The sequence below is a fragment of the Mesoplodon bidens genome (assembly GCF_964165515.1).
Source record: "Mesoplodon bidens genome assembly, contig: HAP1_SCAFFOLD_178, whole genome shotgun sequence".
Taxonomy (NCBI): domain Eukaryota; kingdom Metazoa; phylum Chordata; class Mammalia; order Artiodactyla; family Ziphiidae; genus Mesoplodon; species Mesoplodon bidens.
Genome location: NW_027671948.1, coordinates 287,660 through 307,970, shown reverse-complemented (window position 1 = coordinate 307,970; position 20,311 = coordinate 287,660). Strand labels below are relative to the sequence as shown.

The 20,311-nt window shown below is 39.6% G+C and overlaps 2 pseudogenes across 2 annotated transcripts in view; one reads left to right on the top strand and one right to left on the bottom strand.

Moving 5' to 3' along the window:
- LOC308610764 (centrosomal protein of 78 kDa-like) overlaps window positions 1-20,311 on the top strand; it is a 425,259-nt pseudogene that overhangs the window by 121,638 nt on the left and 283,310 nt on the right. The window lies entirely within an intron of this gene.
- The window catches only part of LOC308610762 (centrosomal protein of 78 kDa-like), a 28,303-nt pseudogene continuing 24,514 nt past the window's right edge, over window positions 16,523-20,311 (bottom strand). Inside the window, exons 9-11 of the transcript in view lie at window positions 19,102-19,273; window positions 18,732-18,779; window positions 16,523-18,193 (exon numbers count right to left, since the gene is read on the bottom strand). The product of the transcript in view is annotated as a centrosomal protein of 78 kDa-like (transcript). The remainder of the gene's footprint in view (window positions 18,194-18,731; window positions 18,780-19,101; window positions 19,274-20,311) is intronic.

The window sequence follows — 20,311 nt, the reverse complement described above, 5'->3', positions numbered from 1 at the left end:
TGTAGGAGCTGTTCCACGTGTAGATGTATTTCTGGTGTATCTGTGGGGAGGAAGGTGATCTCCGTGTCTTACTCTTCCGCCATCTTCCCCCAGGCCCCTAAGGAGTTTTATTAGCAACTAATCAAGATGTTTTTTCACAAGGCTCCCGATTAGCTGTTGGTATACTAAGAGTGAATCAGAGTTAGCGTAGTTTCTGATTTCTTTACATTGTCTATGTGGATGATCATATTTTTACTGCTGGGGGTGGCGGTGGTGGGGAGTGAGGGAATGTTGCTTTCCTGCTCCTGATGTTTCAGTCCTGTCAAGAGAGCTCGTAGGGTCCTATCAGCGCTGCTTCTTTACTGACTCTGCCCCAGGGTGATCAAGTGACTTATATAGAAAGCTTGAAAAGAATTAAGTGAGCATGCTTGTCTTGACTAATTCTGTTCTCTCCCTTGAGAGTGTGAGTGTCTTCTGTTTCTCTCATTCTGTGTATCACTAGTTAGTAAATCTGCCCAATTCTGCGGTTCAGTTATGTGATCATTTCATTCAAACTGGATTCTCAAGCCAGGGTTATCAAGAGTAACAGGAATATTCGGCCCTCCATCTTTTCTCTTTTATCTTATTTCCTAATTTATTCCAAACCAAATGGAATTAAGGCATTGTACTTGCTGAAAGGTAATTAGAAGTTCCTGACACTTGGTGCATTACCTGGGAACACTGAGAAATAAAAAGAAAGGAGCAGACATTTTGGAGAGGAAAATGTCCATGTGGAAAATCTTTTGTTACTGCCAAGGAAGGTAGTCTACTGCCTTGGTCTTTAATGTATGGTGGGATGTTGAAACCTTTGACTGTTTGAAAATATTTAGGTTTGTGCAGTAAACTGCTGAAGCTTAGAAAACGTTTAATGCATGCTGTATAAATGTGCCGTGCTTGCTGGGAGACTAAAAAACTTGGAGGCTGAACACAATAGAAATTTACGATCTCACAGTTGTAGAGGCCAGAAGTGTGCTGTCAAGGTGTCATCAAGGCTGCTCTCCCTACTGATGCTCTAGGGAAGATTCTATCCCTTGCCTCTTTCAGCTTCTGGTGGTTGCCAGCTTCCTTGGCTTGAGGCCACGTCACTCAGTTTTGGTCTGTGTCTTCACATCACCCCCTTTCTGTGTCTGTATCTTCTCTTTTGTGTGTCTCAAATATCCCTCTGCCCTTCTTGTATATTAAGGACAATTGTCATTCTATTTAGGACCCATCCAGCTAATATAGGATGGAAATCCCATCTCAAGATCCTTAATGACGTTTGCAAAACCCTTTTTTTTTTCAAATGAGGTAACAGTCAAGGCTTAGGACATGGATATATCCTTTTGGGGGCCACCATCCAACCCACTACACCAGCCATAAGATACTTTGATTTTGGCTGATGGCTGCAGCTTATGGTGTGGGAGAGTGGCTGTTTCTTTCGAGCCACTTAAGTAAAGGTCTGATATAAAGAAAAGGGGCATTAGGGAGTTGCAGGTGACTGAGCAATACCTGGAGCGGAATGAATAAGGCACCTGGAGGGTCTTTAGTATACAGAGACCTTTACCTGGCACTTGACTTGAGAGTGTGCAGGACTTTACAGGGCAGGAAAGTCTCAGGCAGCCGTCCACCTTGCCTTACTCTTCAGGTACAGTTTTTCCCAAGCAGGCTTGACTGAGACAAAGACTCAATTATAAGGAAAACATGTTTTATAGAACTTGTCGGCACTGACACATATGGTCTACCGTAGGCTCAAGTGACGCCCTTCACATGTGGACCCAAGCTGACACTGGATTTGTCAATTATATTGGAGAAAGAAATGTTGTCCTAAAGGCAGCCGCCTTTGGTCTATGTAGTTCCATAGCAGGAGGCAGTGAAAATGGCCATGGCGGCATAGGACTGTCAAATCTACGCCTCAGACCTGGAGGTGTAATGTCACTCGACAGAACCCATAAACAGTTCAGTACTGCAGTGTAAACAACAAGGTCATCAAAGAGGAAGGATAACGCAAGAGTCCATGTGTGACAGATGCTCAGGGCTGTGCACTGCACATGGCAAATTCATAGTGACAAATCAATGTCAAGCTAAAAGTTTCCTCCTGGTTCGAAGTTCGCAGGTCAGAAATTTCAGTTAAATGGCATAGACTAATGGACATTCTAGTGAGGCTAAAACCAAAGAGACTTTATCTTTCTCTCAAATGCCATTGAGTTTCCGCTATGTTCTTTGATCAAAGTCTTGACTGGATTCCGGGAACAAAAATGTGCCTAGTTTCACTCTTCTAAGAGTGGGGGATTGGCTTGCTTTTGAGATTGTTTTTAAATTTTGGGGATAGTGCTGTAAAATCAAATTGTATCTTAGTAACTCTTTAGACTCTTTAAAAGCATGGTTCATGAGAGGGTTGATAAACTGATAAAACAGCCAAGGCCCTGAGAGACCCACACCCGTGTCAGTGACAGAAGTCCAAACTACAGATACTGAAGGAGCCCTCAGTCCCATTCAGGCAATGAAAGCCCTGTCACTGAGAATGAACCAAATGTACATTTGGGAGTATTGTTTATGGACATTTAGGACTTTGGATTTTTAACCCACAGTAACAAGGAAACTTGATTTCAAAATTGGGATTTAATACTTTGGAACCTTAATTCATAAGAGCGTGTCATGTGTGCCCTTTTAATTTGTCTGTGAAGAATTTGATACTGGCAAAGGTGTACTTACAAATTTGCAACATTTCTATGATTTCTGAATTGTATTACTGGATGCTTTTATGTATTTAATCTTAGTTTGTCATTTGACCTCATCAAATGTCTATGGTTAGCTATGTTGTGGATGGCTGGTAGAACAAAAAGTTGTTTCTGATCATTGTATATGAGTAGCCTTGGAGTTCATTTGAATTAATGCAATTTCTCACCCATATCAGAGACTTCTGGGATGAAACTCTAAGGCATCCACCAGCAGTTCCTGGAGGCCACTCAAACGAGTAGCCCCATAAAAGTGTGAGCAGGGCTGTCCTGATAAAGGTCTATTCTTTCCTGAAGGGAGAGCCATATTCCATTAATTATAGGCTTAAAAGCATCGTTGAGTGGGTTAAGAGATTGAAAACACCAGGGGAGCATTAGTGACAGTTTCCCTTCTCATTCTTACGGGTACCAGCATGTGAAGGGAATTTGATTAGTGTAACTTTTAACCTCCCTGCTCTTATGTTCACTGACACTGGCTAGGTGAGGTGACCTACCTGACGGGCAAAGTTGGGAAGAATAACTGGCCATGCTTTGCTAAGCTCTTCTTTCCTTCCTCTTGGGAGTGAGTCTGGTGATAGAGAGACAGAAGTTCTCTGCTCCACTGTGGACATGCCCCTCTCACCTGGCTTTGCCTGGAACCAACTTGCTGCAACAAAGTGGGTAAGTCTGGATAACTCTAGAATTCAGTTGACAGACTCACTTGGCTATGTCATGAAGCCCCATTTTCCAACATGGGCTCTAACAGTAACAAGTGACATAATGTGTGGGCTCCAGTGCAAAATGAAAATATAGTGCCTCTTGTTCAAACTGCAAAGAAAAAGTCTTGTTGAAAGTATTTGCACTGGGGTGCATAGTGTCCTCCCCAAATTCATGTTCACCTGGAACCTGTGAATGTGCCCAAGTAAATTATTTTTTCAGATAGAATTGAGATAAGATGACATCATACTAGATTAGGATGAGTCCTAAATGGGTTCTGTGGGTTGTTCTCTCTTCTCTTTTTCATACATGTCATCTTTTTCAGCAGACTGTTTGGCTAATATTGGGAAGTAACACGAGTAAGAAAGGATATGATAAGATTCCTTGGACATTCTTGTTTCTTAAAAAACAACACTTTCTTTCTGTGTTAGAAGTAAGTTCAGATTCAAATGGAAAGCATGGCCTCCACATCTGTTAACACCTTCACTTAGTCTTGGATGTGACCAGTAGCACAGAATTCTGGTGGAACACAGCAAGACTCCAAATGGGTACCAAATAAGCATGTCATGGAAAGCACACCATAAGCAGGGTGAAAACTAGATGTGAATGGGGCAGCAGGAATGGTGGCAGACACACATATTGCACACGTCTCCTCTGCTCATGCGTATATTTTATTGTCCCATAAACTTTACTTACAGAACGTAAGTTCAAAGATAAAATCATTAAGAATATTAAGACAGCAATATCAGAGCATGAAACCAAGCAAGTGTGGGGCCCTTCTGAGCATGGTTCATCTGGGACTTGATAAACTGGTAAAAACAGCCAAGGCTGTGAGATACCCACACCATGTCAGTGACAGGAGCCCAAGCTACAGATATTGAAGGGGCCCTCAATACCACTCAGGCACTGAAAGCCCTGTCACTGAGAATGAACCAAAATATAAATTTAGGAGGATAATTTATGGACACTTAGGACTGGATTTTTAACCCACAATAACAAGAAAACTTCATTTCAAAAGAAAGTGTGAGGTCTTCAAGTTTGCTTTCGTTATTGAGGGTCCTTTGTGGTTACATATCAATTTTGGAGTGGTTTCTTCTATTTCTGCAAAAACAGGGGATTTTGATAGGCATTGCATTAAATCTGTAGATAGCTTTGTGTAACATGGACATTTTAACAATAGTTCATGAACATGGGATGTCTTTCCATTTATTTATGTCTTCCTTAATTTCTCTCAATACTGCTGTAGTTTTCAGTGTACCAGTGTTTCATGTCTTTGGTTAAGCTTATTGCTAAGTATTTTATCCTTTTAGATGGTATTGTAAATGGAATTGTTCTCCTAATTTCTTTTTCAGATTGTTCATTGTTAATGTACAGAAATGCAAGTGATGTGTGTATGTTGATTTCATATTCTGCAAACAAACTTTGCTAAGTTTATTCTAATACATTTTTTGTTCTAATAATTTTTTGTGAAATATTTAGCACTTTCTACATCTTTTTCAATAGTTTCCCTTTCAGCCTAAATGTATCCTTAAATCTAGGGGCCATTTTGACCTCCATCTTAGGCTTTCATCTTATTTCTCAACTTATTCAGTCTTAGTTATTGAGTGTTCTCCTTATTGTTTGCCACTTTGGAGAATCCAACAAAATGTTCTACTCAAGGTGAGACGTCTTTTCTCTTCCGCCTCTGAACCTGAATATCACTTATTACTTACTTCATTCTCTTAGCACTTAGCATTCGAAGTTTCACGGGTGATCTTTCTTAAAGGAGGCCAATATGCTCACCGAATTCAAGACCTCTGGTGAGTTGTGTTAAGTGTATAGGAATCATATTAACTTGTTGGCTGTTAGCACCCCTGGAAACATTTCTAAAGTGGCCTTTGACATTGATATTCAGGTATATTGAGCACCACATTAAAGAGTTTAACAGAATAAGAGTAGGCTGGTCTTTCCTAAAGCAGAGTTTATTCAAGGGTGACCTTTTCGTAACCTGCATCAGGCTCATCCGCATTGAGTCATTGAGTGCCCTCAACCCCCCTAAACTGTAAACTTTTTTTTTTCTTTTTCTTTTTTGTGGTACGCGGGCCTCTCACTGTTGTGGCCTCTCCTGTTGCGGAGCACAGGCTCCAGATGCGCAGCAGAGATTCCAGACATGCAGGCTCAGCGGCCATGGCTCGCGGGCCCAGCCGCTCCGCGGCATGTGGGATCCTCCCAGACCAGGGCACAAACCCGTGTCCCCTGCATCAGCAGGCGGACTCTCAACCACTGTGCCACCAGGGAAGCCCCTGTAAACTTCTTATACACAAAAATTATGTTTTATAGCTCTTGTTCCCCTTCCCTATACCTAAACATACCTGGAATAGAAGGTGCCTCTACGAACAGGTGTTGCTTTAGTTTAAACTACATTAAGTACATGTATATGTTCATTTCCCTCTGGGAAAGGAGGCTACTTTCCACAGGATAAAAATATCAAGCCTTTAAACTTCCTTGAACCCATAGATATATAAATAGTTGCATAACTATCCTCCCTCTATACAACTCTAAGATGATCATATCAAAGTATGGTCATTAATTGTTTTTAATTGCAAACAGATAATAAGCAAAGTGTAAGGAATTTCTTCCACCAAAGTAAAGGCCAAAGTTCAAAAAGTCAAATTAATATGGGATTTGTTACTATTCTAAATAGCAAAGAACACTGACAAGAAATAGCACAGTGCTGGTTGCTATTATCATCTTTTCATTTTCCATTACTGTTGTTTATATTATCTTCATGGGATTTCACTGAAATTATCAAGGTTTTTTAATAGTCACTAAAAAACAAAATGCCTTGAAATGCCAATACAAAGAAAAATGAGTCAGAACATGAAAAAGTGTTTTAGACAAGTTGACGACATATATTCTTTGCTCATTTCTCTTTTTGAGACAACTTCCATCTTCTTCACACCCACATGTACAATACACTGAATAAAATACAACCCCATCACTCGATGGTGATAAGAAAAGGAAAGATAAGCCGGTTCCAGAAAATCCCTCTATTCCTAGTATCTTGTTGCATCTGGCAAAAAAGAGCATTTTGAAATATTCTCTAAAGTTTTGTATTTTATTTTATAATAATTTACTTATTTATCTCAATGTAAATATTAAAAACGCATAAGAAATATGTTAACATTCGGCATTTGACTATTCTTATCTACTTCCTTAATGTTTCCTTTGCCTCCTATGATGATCTTTTGGGATAGACAGCACATACCACTCTCATACTCCCCAGACTCTACAGCCCCATACACATGCAAAATAGCTTGTGTGGGGATGTGTTAACATACACTTGGTTGAGGCAGGAAGGCTGTAGAGTACATCGTTTTTACACCTCAACATTTTAAGAGTTTTTGGAAAGTAACCCTAGTTTGAGTGCAAGTTCCATCGATTTATCAAATGCATTTCAGGTATATCTAGGTATGTCCAGTCATATGGTAAGGCTATATTACTGGGAGACTATTTACATGAGCAAGTGAAAAGAAATCAGTGAAAGAATATATTATAACCAAGAGTCAGATATAATAGGTCAATCAAATAGAATGTAGATCCCAGGAACATATCCACACATATAAGGACAATTGATTTTTCAACAGAGGTGCAAAGCCAATTTTGAGGAGAAAGGATAGTCTTCTTGACAAATGGTGCTGGAAGCATGTAGTACATGGATATAGTGCCTAGTTCACCATATGCAAAAGTATGACCTTTGATCCCTACTTCACACCATATAAAGAATTAACTAAATGTAGATCAAAACATAAATCTCTAAAACTTGGACACAATCTTTTTGACCTTGGGGTAAGCAAAGATTTCCTAGAGATGACACCAAAAACAAGATCCATAAAAGAAAAAAAGTAATAAATTGGGTTTCATCTTTGGAAGCCATTATTAATAAAAGAAAAGCCACAGGTTGGAAGAAAATATTTACAAATTATACACCTGAAAAGACTTGTGCCTCTAACACGTAGAGAACTCTCAAAACTCAGTAATTAGAAAAAAAATTTTAAATTAACAATATGGGTAAGAATATTTAAAAAGAGATCCTGCCAAGGAGGTGTACGGATGCAAATAAGCACATGACGTTGCTCAATGTAATCCATTATTAGCTCTATGGAAATGAACGCCCCAGGAGATACCACTACACACCTACTGAATGGCTAAAATTAGAAAAGTCCAACCACACCAAGTACTGGTGAGGCAGTGTAGGAACTGCGCGGCTTTTACATGCTAGTGGGAGGGCAAGAGTGCAGTCACTTCAGTCCGCAGTTCGGCCGTTTCTTCATAAGTTGAACGTACACCTACCGTATGACCCAGCCTTTCTGCACCTGGATATTTACGCAAGAAAAATGAAAGCATATGTGCACACAAAGACTTGTACATGGATCATCATAGCATCTTTATTTCTAATAGACAGAATTGAAACAACCTCGAGCACCCATCAACAAGAGAATGAATAAATATACTGTGGTATACCCATACAGTGAAACACTATTCAGCAAAACAAAGTGATAAACTATTGACACCCACCAAAACATGAATTACTCTCCAAATAATTACATTGAGTGAAAGAAGCCAGATAAAAGAGTCCTCAGTGTGTGAATCCCTTTATCTAAATTTCTAGAAAAATGCAAACACGTCTCTAATGAAAGAAAGCATATCAGTGCTCACTTGGGGATGTGGAGGGCTGGAATGTGAGGGGAAAAAAGGGGCTTTATGAATGAGGCATAAACACTTGCAAGTGATGGATATGTTCCTTTTCTTGATTGTGTTGGCAGTTCCATGGGTATATGCATATTTCAGAATTTAAATTGTGTTTTTAAGTATGTGCAGTGTACTGTGTCCATTCTATTTAACAGAGCCATTAAAAAAAGACTAAGAACAGACGTTTGTCTCAACGAATAAATGTAACAAAGAACAGAAAAGTCAACTACAGTATGATCTCTGTCAGTTGAATTTTCCTGTAGTTTATTTCCTCAAAAAATATATCCCAGTTCTTAAAAGAGGTGGGACTCTTAATAAATGGTTAAAAAAACCCAGCAAAGCCATCAGCAGGGTGAGCTTCGGCTACTTTTCAATTGTGAGACACTAGGTGCACAGTGCAGACATGCTAGGGTGTTTGTTCTTCCTGCCCAATATCTTAGAGAGGATATGAAACACCCCCGTTAAATGCCTGCAAGTGATGCCCAGAGTGGAGTTTGGAGAATGATGGCTGTGATCTTTAATATGGTTGTGCCTTTGTAAAGAATCTCACTCAGAATTTCCAGGGTAATTTTGGAGTCCATTTTTTTTGTGTTTTTTGGATGATATATATGTAACTCACCTGAAGAATATACCCACGTAGACTTGAAGTTAGGGACCAGCTGGTGTAAATCTGTGTGGTTATCTCCTGACCTAACCTTTTAGCTTCTTTTTGCTCCTTGATTGTAGTTAAGCTTCATCTTGCCTCAGGGACTTTGTATTCGCTGTTCCCATGTTTTGGAAATATTATTTCCAGAAAAATTTTCCATAACTGATTCCTTTCTATTCTTTGGCACTCATCTCTTAAAAGATATTTTTTCCTTGATTGTCCTACTAGCCTAACTCAGTCCCAATTTAACAGATTACCTTACTTCTTTCACAGAATAATAATCAAACCAAATATTATCTTTGGTGTCTCTTTGTATTTAGATGAACTTCTTCCCAAAGAACTCAAGCCCCCCAGTGACAGAGGTTGTTACCTTTCTTATCCCTTATTCTGGGTCTTAGAACTGTGTCTGGCATGTAGTAATCACTCGAGGTCTGTTGACTGTGTAAAGAATATGTGAGTAGATGAACAGATTTGGAGTTATTTGAGGTCGCTCTTAAAGATGGCTCGTGTTGGTGATTAAATTAAAGTTGTAGGTTTTAGAGTTGGAAGTGATCTTGCTGAGTCTCACAGTTAGGGCAAAACTCTCCCTACTGTAGCATCCCTGACAGATGATCAAGTCTGAGCTTGAATAACTGTATATGAAAGACCCTAACCAGGGCACCCTCCTAGCTCTGCCAGGTCAGATAGAATTTTGGACTATTCTCTTTCTCTCTCTTGTAGACAGCCACTGTCATTTGGTAAGCCATAAGCCTTCCATTGCTTTGACTGTGGTTAGTGTGTTTGCTGGATTTCTAAAATATATTTTTAGTGTTTACTTGTTTAGATTGAAAAGATTGGGCTATATTTTTAAAAGTTGATCCCACCATTTTGGAAGGCCTTTTAAGTTGTGATATTGCATGCAAGAGCGCTAATGGAATTCTGGACTCCATATTTTCGTTTTTACCTTTTTTTTTTTCTCAGACTTTGAACTAACAATGGCTAAGAATGAGAGGCACTCAGACCCGAATATTTTTTCCCTTGTCAGGCACAGAGAATATGGGAAAGAATGAAATTGGGAAATTGTTTTGCTCCTCTTCCTTTCCTCCTTTTTGGTCAGTTACCTTAGTCGTCCACCTCACTTTGTATTTCTAGCCTGGCTTCAGAAGACCTGAATTTGATGAACTACACACTGATGGAGTAGTAGATTGCTAGAAGGAATGGCGGCTTCACAGAATTATTTTCAAGAAGGATGGTCCAGCCAATTTCCTCACTTCCATTGTGAAAGGAGTTCCCTATTCCTAAGAAAATGGACCTATGTCCGACTGACACAGAAGATGGAGATTTATCCCAGTGCATGTATATATGTATATCTATTAAATTTATGTATATATATATAATGCCTAATGGAAACATCTCAGATGTTCTCTTTGGTATTTTTCTTTAATTTTACTTATAAAATTGTGACCATTTTTTAACTCAAAAGAGGAGAACCTTAAAAATTAATTAAGAAGACATCCTCAGTAGTCTAAGGTTCAGAGTGACTTGGCAGAGAAAATTGCTGAATGGTTAGATAATAGTGCTGGTATGCTTGGCTATTGTAACACTTTACATTTGAGTTTCTCTTCCTTGAAATTACAAGAACTATATGACTCAAGAGAAAGATTGATAATTAGGAATATTGTGCTTGCTTTATTTTATTTATTATTTTTGTTGTTGTTGCGGTACGCGGGCCTCTCACTGCTGCGGCCTCTCCCGTTGCGGAGCACAGGCTCCGGACGCGCGGGCCCAGCCGCTCCGCAGCATGTGGGATCCTCCCGGACCGGGGCACGAACCCGTCTCCCCTGCATCGGCAGCCGGACTCCCAACCACTGTGCCACCAGGGAAGCCCCTCTGCTTGCTTTTTATATAGCGTATTGAAGAACATTTTAATTATTTGGAGGTCATAGGAAGGAACCTTCATGATCTAAGTTTTGAACAAGTAGTGTTGCAACACAAAGCTATGACTTAAAAAGGAAATTTGAAATGACCTATTTCTTTTGGCATCTCAATCCAGATATCTGTCAGTAAAATGAGTCACTTTTCAGTCAAATGGGTGGTCAGCAATATAATTTTTTATTGGGAAGCTGAAAGACACCATTGCCAAGCAGAGCACCTGCAGTGTTCACATCTATATTTGAGCATCTTTCGTTTTCCCAAGGGGTGCAAGTGAAGAGAAGGCAGGCAGAGAAATGCACTTGAATAAAGCTTTTCAAGATGGATAGAACAGAGAGCATTCCCAGAGGCAGGTCAAGTTCAACCCAAGAACAACTCTCTCAGTGCTTTCACAACTAGGTAAAATACAAGACCAGTAGTAACTCAGCTCTCAAATCAGTGGTGAAATCCAGCGGAAGGTTGTTAATATTGATATGGTTAACATACATCAAATAGGATTACTGAATTTTCTGAATCCAACTGAACTCCCAGGATTGTTTGGTTTCAAAGGCTGTTGGGCTCAAGACGCATTTGGTTTTAAATAATCCTTCCTAAAATGTTCAGCTTTCAGTCTAATATGATTGAAACCCAGCTTGAGTGTGTCTTATAATACACTGGACAGGAAAGACTATGGGCATTGAATTATTCAAAACATGGCAGGCGAAGGAGTGATATGTGGGGAGGATGTGATCATAGAAATGAGTGAGACTTGATATGTCTTGTTATCTCATTTGATTTACCTGTTAGAACTCTTCCAAATATTAGAGGAAAGAAATCAATATCAATTTTCACCTGTCACGTTCCACACTTCAATGATGAATGAATGTCAAATTTGACCACAGTTTTCTGTACCACCTGCTCTGAAATAATATTTCTGGGCCTTTATTAAAAATGTAAAATTGTCATTGAATTTCCAAATATGATTCTGCAGTGGCTAATTCAGCTTGTTTTATTAGTAAGCAAGTTCTGATGAGTAATACTAATTTAATAAGCCTGCATGTGAGGTTAAAGTGTCAACTGTTCCTGCCGAAGGTGATGAGATATGACTGTGATGTGGTGGTAGGACACTCACCTTCCTGAACGAACCCTGCGAGCACACAGTTCTTGGGAGAAACCAGTACAAATCTGATATCATTTTGCATGTCTCCTGTAGCAGTAGAATGCACACACATACAAACATGATCATGGGTGAAAAAACACACATGCGCACCTTAGAGGCTTACATTAATTTCTGAATATAGTTCTCCGGAAAGAAAAAGCTTCACTGATGATTTGTATTTTTATAGTTTATTGTTTTATCCATACTAAAACACTTCATGAAATCACTTCCTGTTTTGTTGTCCATGGAATCCTTTCCATTTTGAGATGCTAAATATAAATCGAAATAATGATTATAGTCCTTGGCCATGAAAGACTAAGTTACAGAGAACCCGGTGACTGGAGGTCAGAGCTGCCACAGAATTATTCTCTGCTCCAGAGACCATCAGAATATCACTGTGTACCCACTTAAGGATAGAATGCTGCTATTGAGAAACGAGCTCTCTTTTATTTCTACTAAAAGGAGAGAACAGTAGGGGACCTTGGCTGCGAGAGTGTATGAGACTTTCTCTGTTTTGTACAATAAGCCAAAAACAATACATGAAATAGCCACACGCCTTTTGTCTTTTGTACCCAGCTCCTTCCTGTATTGCTCCTGATCAATTACACTTAAATCAACAAGAGTTGCTTGAACATTTTGACAGTTATGTTCCCCATACCCTGAAGCATTTTTAAAGGGTTACTGAGATAAAGCTATTTCAAAAATACTCCCTCCAAATTTTTTCAGGGTGGCATCAATGAAAGTAACTTAGAGGAAGAAAACTTGAGTTCCTAGCCTACCACTCTAAGGCCAGGCAAGCATAAACCTTCATAGCAAAACCTAAGTTTGCTCCCAGTTGAGAATTTGGTTTCCACGGTCTTATATAAAAAGTATATGGAGACTTTAATTCCCTATAAGCCCTTTCCAAAGAGTGAATACAGTTCATCATTCGTAAGAGATGATGGAAGTTACAATTTTGTTGAATAGATGGAATATATATTACATATAATATACATATTTATTTTTTATATATATATATATATAATATATATAAAGTTACTATTCAGAGTCCTAAAACGTGGATTTTTCTTACTTACCAAGAATGAACAGTAACTTGATCTCTAAACAATAAAGCACCTGGTCATAACAGAATCATAACAAATATTTGATATCAGAATGAATTCACTGTTCAGGTGTAAAGAGGGAATAGCTTCAGTTTTCCTCTTTTGTGCACCCCATTATTGCATCCTGGACAGAGGGGATTTTCTTGATTTTAATCTAAAGGGGAAATGGTCACTTTTGTTGAGATGGAAATTGACCACCTCAGTAGGCAGAGGCACTGTTTTTATTTGGCTGAATTCATGTTTCTAGTGATAATTCAAGGTGTAATAGGGTTTTCTCAGCCACTCCAAAATCTGAAAATGATAAGCATCTCACCAGAGTTTCAGGATGGCCCATTACCTATTCTGTGGAAAGGATATTCAAAACACCATGCTTCATCAATGTCTTCTTTGACTTATTAATGAATGGACAACTACTGAGTTAAGACAGTGTCTTATCCTTGCTTCAAAAAAATAAAAACAAAAAACCCCCACAAACACAAAAAAACTGTTAACAATGAAAACTTATTATGCCAGGCCTTAGTATGGCCTGACTTGGAAATTTAGTTTCAGAGGCTTTTGTGAATATACCAAGGAAAGAGGACCTAGGTGTATCTTATTCCCACAGGCCGCCAATAAATATTTGCTTAACGGACAAAATATGAATATATAGTGTAGGAGAGAACCTGACAGATGCTTAACATTATTGAGTGATAGCAATGCCCAAACTCATCTGTGATCAAACACTATGAAAGTATCCTCCTAATGATAAACTTATTAAAAATAAGAAGTGAAAATTCAATTATGCAGATACTTTCAGTGTCAGCTCTGATATGCAAAAAGCATGGAAGTTGTCACTGTATCTTGTCCTTACAGGATAATGCTGTACAAAATGAAAATCAGTGACTTTTCTCAGACGTGATTAATAAAACATGTAACTATGAAAGAATTTTCGAACGGTAATTATGTATGTGTATATATGTGTCTCTGAAAAATCTTTGTCAAAGAAAACTGAGGCTATCAGTATAAACTTCTTTAACTTCTATCTCTTCTTACCTTTATTTCCTCCCAAACTTACCAGTATCCATCCAGCTCGAAGGATACAAGTGATTTTTATATACTGTGCAAGGTTTTTTTCTTATTCATATGTCCGTGTTTCCCCAATTCTCTAAATTATTATCTACATCTTCAGGATCTCCTTTATTGGTTCCTTCATTTCAACATGTAAAATAGAAGTCCTTCTCATTCTAAAAAATTCTTTTTTGCTCATCATTTTCTCTTTTCATCCACACTCCTTGAGAGCAGCCTCTTCCCACTGTCCTCACTAGCCCCGCCTGGCCCCGACAGGCAGCCCTACACCCTCAGTTTATTGCCATCTGGCTTTTTGTCCACCACTTCCCTGCACTGCTCTCAGGTCACTGGGGACCTAACTGCCCAAATCCAATGGACACTCACAGTCTCTGAAGGACGACGCTGGCATCTCCTTCCTCCTTCTTGAATCTCTGTCACCTCTCTCCTTCCCAGAATTCTTTCTCTGCTTATCACTTAAACGTTGTCAGGACTCACAATTCTCTGAAATCTCATCCATTTTCATGATTTTAATGACTGCTGATATGTGCTGAGGACATTCAAATTTTTATCTTTCCATGTCTTCACGTGCATGTCCAGTTATCTACCAGTTTGTCTTCGGAATTCTACAGGTGCTTCAAAATTCTACATGTCCAGAACTAAAGTCTTTTCCCCACTTCAGTTCTTTATCCCCTATTTCCAAACTCAATGATACCACCACCCAACCTTAGTCACACAGATGGGGGTTCAGCCTCCGCCTCCTACTTCTTCCTTACTTCCCAAGGTCAAGTCTTGCTGGTAATTTCCTAAATACAATTAGAACTTATTTCCTCCCTTCATCTATACCTTATTTCAGACCCCTTTCTTCTTGCTATTACCTGGTCTAGAAGTTACGAAATTGCTCTTCGGTGGAACCAGTTGTTAGACATTCTATTAAAAAAGGACTCTAGGGTCAAATAGCTTTGAGGATGGCTGTGTACCATACGCCTGCTGTGACGATCCAGAATGAACATTAGCCTACAGCAGCCCCGAGAAGCTGTACAGTAAAGAAACCTGATTAACTCTACTTAAGCCAGGTTCTCCCTTCTGCCGGCCTATAAACCTTTCAGTAGGGATAGGAGAGGAGGTGGCAGCGTGAAAATCCCACTTGAAAATATAAAGCACTGCTCCTCAGAAGAGTGGGGCATAATTATCTCCAGGCTTCTTCAGATTCCTCATCCATACTGACGTCAGTGGTCTAAAATGCCACCTGAACTTGTCCTTTCCATTCTTAGCTATTTTCTGAGGAAACCAGCTCCACGCACATGGATGCTTAAGACCTGCTCTCCTCCTCCTCGCTGCCTCCTTTAGGGGCACTTGCCGCTGCCTGGGGACACTGCACTGATCCTCCAGAGCCTGTGCCTGTGGCTCTGTAACACACCCCTCGCACACTCACGGCTCTGGACTTCCGCTGTCCACTCTGCCTTGAGTATCCTTGCCTTTCACCAGCTGACTCACCAGTTTCTCACGAGTCCTTTAAGACTTAGCTTAGGGACTGCCTCTTTTGATGACTTTTCTTTGCCTCACGGCTCCCCCTCTTCTTCCACACTGACTAAACGCCCTGAATATGCCCGTCACAGCATGTCACGTTCAGGATGAGACATCTGCTGTGCGTCTTCCCCTCTGACTCCACTGCTAAAGGGCCAACACTACATCTTGCTCATTGTTTCACTCCTCTAACACTCAACCCATGACTAATGAACTAACTAGTACTGTAGTAGCCCTCTTAGTAACAATCAGGCAGGACCTTCTACAAGAAATCTGACACTCCAGCTTTTCTCTGATCTCACCTTTCACTCTGATTGAACTAAAGACTTATCTGTACATGTTTTACCAGGGAGACATAATTTAATCCAGAGATGTCATCACATACTCTTACATACTCTGCCATTTAAAAATTCTGCTCACGATGGGGGAAGGAGACAGGTGTGCTTTCTGACAGCCCCACTGTTTTTGCACTTCTAGTGGTCACTGGCTTCTCTCAGTGCCTTCCTTAAACCCTTCTTCTCTTAACAAGGAAACAGGATAACAAAGTAATTAAGAGCCTGGTTACAGCCTATGTGTGAACAGAAACATAACCAAGGACATAGAGAATAGACTGGCGGTTGCCAAGGAGGAGGGGGTGGGAGAGGGTTGGATTGGGAGTTTGGGATTAGCAGATGCAAACTGGTGTATATACAGGATGGATAAACAAAAAGGTCCTACGTGGGACTTCCCTGGTGGTGCAGTGGTTAAGAATACGCCTGCCAATGCAGGGGACATGGGTTCAAGCCCTGGTCCGGGAAGATCCCACATGCCAGAGAGCAACTAAGCCGGATGTCACAACTACTGAAGTCCAGGCACCTAGAGCCCGTGCTCTGCAACAAGAGAAGCCACCACAATGAGAAGCATGTGCACCTCAACTAGAGGAAGCCCGAGTGCAGCAACAAAGGCCAAACACAGCCAAAAATACATACATACATGCATTTATTTTTAAAAAGTGCATGTATTTAAAAAAAACCCAAAAAGTTCCTACTGTAGAGCACAGGGAACTATATTCTATATCCTGTGATAAACCGTAATGGAAAAGAATATGAAAAAGAATGTACATAAATGTGTAACTGAGTCACTTTCCTGTACAGCAGTAATTAACACAACACTGTAATTCAAGTGTATGTCAATAAAAAATAAAATTTAAAAAAATTGCCAGAAAAATAGTCACATAAGGGGAACTTCCCTGGTGGTCCAGTGGTTAAGACTTTGCCTTCCAAAGGAGGGGGTGAGGGTTCAATCCCTGGTCGGGGAGCTAAGATCCCACATGCCTTGAGGCCAAAAAACCAAAATATAAAACAGAAGCAATACTGTAACAAATGCAATAAACACTTTAAAAATGGTTGACATCAGAAAAAATCTTTAAAGAAAAAATTCACATAAATCAGAAACAAATGAAAGATAATAAAGTCCATACATTAAAAAAAAAAAAGAGCATGGGTTCGGGTCACATTGCAACTTCCCACTTACTTATAGCTGTGTAATTCTGGGCAACTCACATAATGTCTCCTCAGACTGTTCATCTATAAAATGGGGATGGTAAGAGTTCCCTACCTCAGAGCGTTGCTGTAATCCATAAACACGGTTAAGTGCCTTGGTAAATGTTTGAGGCTCTCTGGTTATTATGAATTAAAATATGTCAATGGCTTCTGGCCGTGTGATTTATAATAGTTTGATGTTTAACCAAATGGTAAAACTATTCCATTTATTATTCCCATCTCTTTTTAACCCTTAGCCTGCTTTGTTGTTTATGTTTTCTGCCACCACAGAGTGCTAGTTCCAGGAGAGTAAAGGCTTTATTTTGTTCACTGCTGAAAGCAACAGCACCCAGAAAAGTACTGTACATATGAAGCCCTCAGTAAACACTAGCTGAATGAATGGTGCAAAGTGTTACAAGGAAAAGTACACCCAAACTTTCATTATAATAAAAAAGTATAGATAAAAAAATCTTTCTCTAATGGCTTCCAGTCAAGTAACTGAAAACACCATATGCTATAATAAAAACATAAGAAATTTATGAAAATTTGAAGGCAAAAACATAATTTTAAAAGATTTAGACCTATGTTAGGCGTGATAGAGTATGGATGCTTTCTTGAAATTCACAATCAGATCCAAGAGTATCACTTTCAGACTGTTCTAGTACACTGAGTTTACTTTTAGTTGTCTTTGATGAAACAGTCATTATTCTACTCTCTTTCTTAACAAAAATGTGTTTTTTCGAAGACTCACTTTTAATTGGTTTATTAACCAAAGAATTATTTTGCCCAATTCCTTTGCTTTTCTGCTTTACAGGTGAGTCAGAGCAGGAATGCAGGTCCTTCCCAGGTTGTTTCTTAGCAGAGTAGTTTTTGGTCTATTCACCTGCTTTGCTCATTTTCTCTGAAGAAGACCTGCTATTTCTAGATAATTCTTCTTCTTTTTTTTGACTTCCAGTTGCAGAAATGACGTCTGCTGAAGGAGAACATGTTCTAGCAATGAAATTTTCAAAAGACTCCTGCCGCTGCTCTGTGACTGGGACCCCCAGGTTGTCTTTGGAAGTTTCTAAGGCCTCCTGAGTAGACGCTGGGACACGGAAGGAGTCGAGAGGCAAAGGAATCCTAGCATCACCTGTAATTTTCGGAAAGTGGAGGGGAAGACAAAAGACAAGACAAAAATTCAGTGATGAACAAAGCCAACCATTAAAAAGTAGAGTTCAAAACTTCAATGTTACTCTGTAATCTTATTATTAACACAGTCAATTGATTAATCAGAAGATTTCAGAGCCAGTTTTTTTTGTAATTATATCTTGCCAAGTGATTCTCAGCTTAACCTAGCTATATCCAAGGCTATGTCCGCTACGTTTTCAGACTTTGGTGATTGGGGTAGTTATTACCCATTTCCTTTCCCTCACTAAAAATAAAACCCTATTCTGTAGGATAATTAATGTCTTTTCTATCCTCCAGGCACATGTAAACCGTATATAGTTTGTGACCAGACTGTGTTCTCAAGCTGTCAGTTCCCAAGACCACTCTGAGATGGGCTGATGGGGGCTCCAAGTAAGGCTGGAGGAAAAGCTGACAGGTTTTCCCCTCCCATTCCCATAACCAGGTGATTCACTCTAATATGTTACCTATTAGCTATGTCTGGACTACTTATTTTAGAAATTATATCAGTCCGTGTACCTTCATTAGTGTTCCTTCATTGTAAGCTGACTGCATACAAATAGAAACCTAGATAAAATATGAACAGAATAGACATTTATACAATTTAAAATCTGGAATATTTTCTCTAATGTCTTCTTGCTTCATTAAGGATAGTTTGCTTTAACTCATAAATTTTCTCAAGAACTTCCAGTCTCCTTATTTACAAAAGTACAGTATCATGAAATGGGCACACATTTACTAATCTCAGATTTGGAAAGGACTCCAGAGTCTTCTAGCTCCCGAGCATGTGAATTATTAGAGACTGATCATTATTGTTTTCTCCCTGACTTGGTCATTTCCTTTTTGCTAATCACTCTTAGAATCATTAAGTGCTGTTCTGTCCATTTACTTGGCTATTTTGCATTTGTTATGGGGCACCCTGTTTTGATTCTGATTTTCCTTCTTCAAGTGCCTTCTTTTCTTCTTTAGGTGGACTACTAACAGGAGAATTCATGGGGGGACAACCTAGTAAATGAAAATCTGACTGATCTATACCAGCCATTGTGGCCAACTGCCCAAGCCTAGACGAGAGGAGGAAAGGAGAAAAGACAAAGGTTATTATAATCACAGAAGAGCAGTTTAGATTTCCCCAGACCTACAATCATGAAATACTTCTAAAATCTTTTTTTTTTTTTTTTTTTTTTTTGCGGTACGCGGGCCTCTCACTCCTGTGGCCTCTCCCCTTGTGGAGCACAGGCTCTGGACGCGCAGGCTCAGCGGCCATGGCTCACGGGCCCAGCCGCTCCGCGCCATGCGGGATCCTCCCAGACCGGGGCACGAACCTGTAGCCCCTGCATCGGCAGGCAGACTCTCAACCGCTCCGCCACCAGGGAAGCCCTACTTCTAAAATCTTAAAAGCCAACATCCTACTCCAGACTACAAGCCTCTCTCTCCCCCAAATCCTCAGCCCTTTCCAGATTCATCCTCTAGGAGACATCCCACTGTCTCACTAGAAGCTTCAATATGTACCATGCACCCTGTCCACTTCCTGTCACACCTCCATTCCCACACTTGTTTACCACCTTTCCTTCAGTTTCCAAGAACGTGTTTGTTCCTTCCTTCCCAACACCAACACCAATTCATTCACTGACAAAACACCACTCCATCAACTATCAATCTCCAATTCCCTCTTTCAGCAAAATTGCTCCCGGTTGAGAACCACTGACCTATATCTCCCCTGAAGATTAATAATCATTTTTATGTCTAAGGCAAAGATAACTTTAATTCAAACTTATCAAACAAGCAAAAGAAGTGAAAGATAGGAAAATTCTTATGCATTCCCGAATATTTTCAATGAAAACTGCCTTTAATTTAGTCTTTACAAAACAACTATACCTACTAATTACTCTGTCTACAGGTTACTCTTTTATAATGGGCTCCCCACTCTACCAAAGCAGGCTTCCCTATATGCATTTCTTAAAAAATTTAATTCCTCATTTTAAAACGTCAACTATATTACCTATAATTACACTAAATTTGGCTAAATGTAGCCACGTAAGTGATGAAAATTGCTCCAGTTCCTCAGCAAACTACCATTAGAGTCGCAAAGAGAAGAAGGC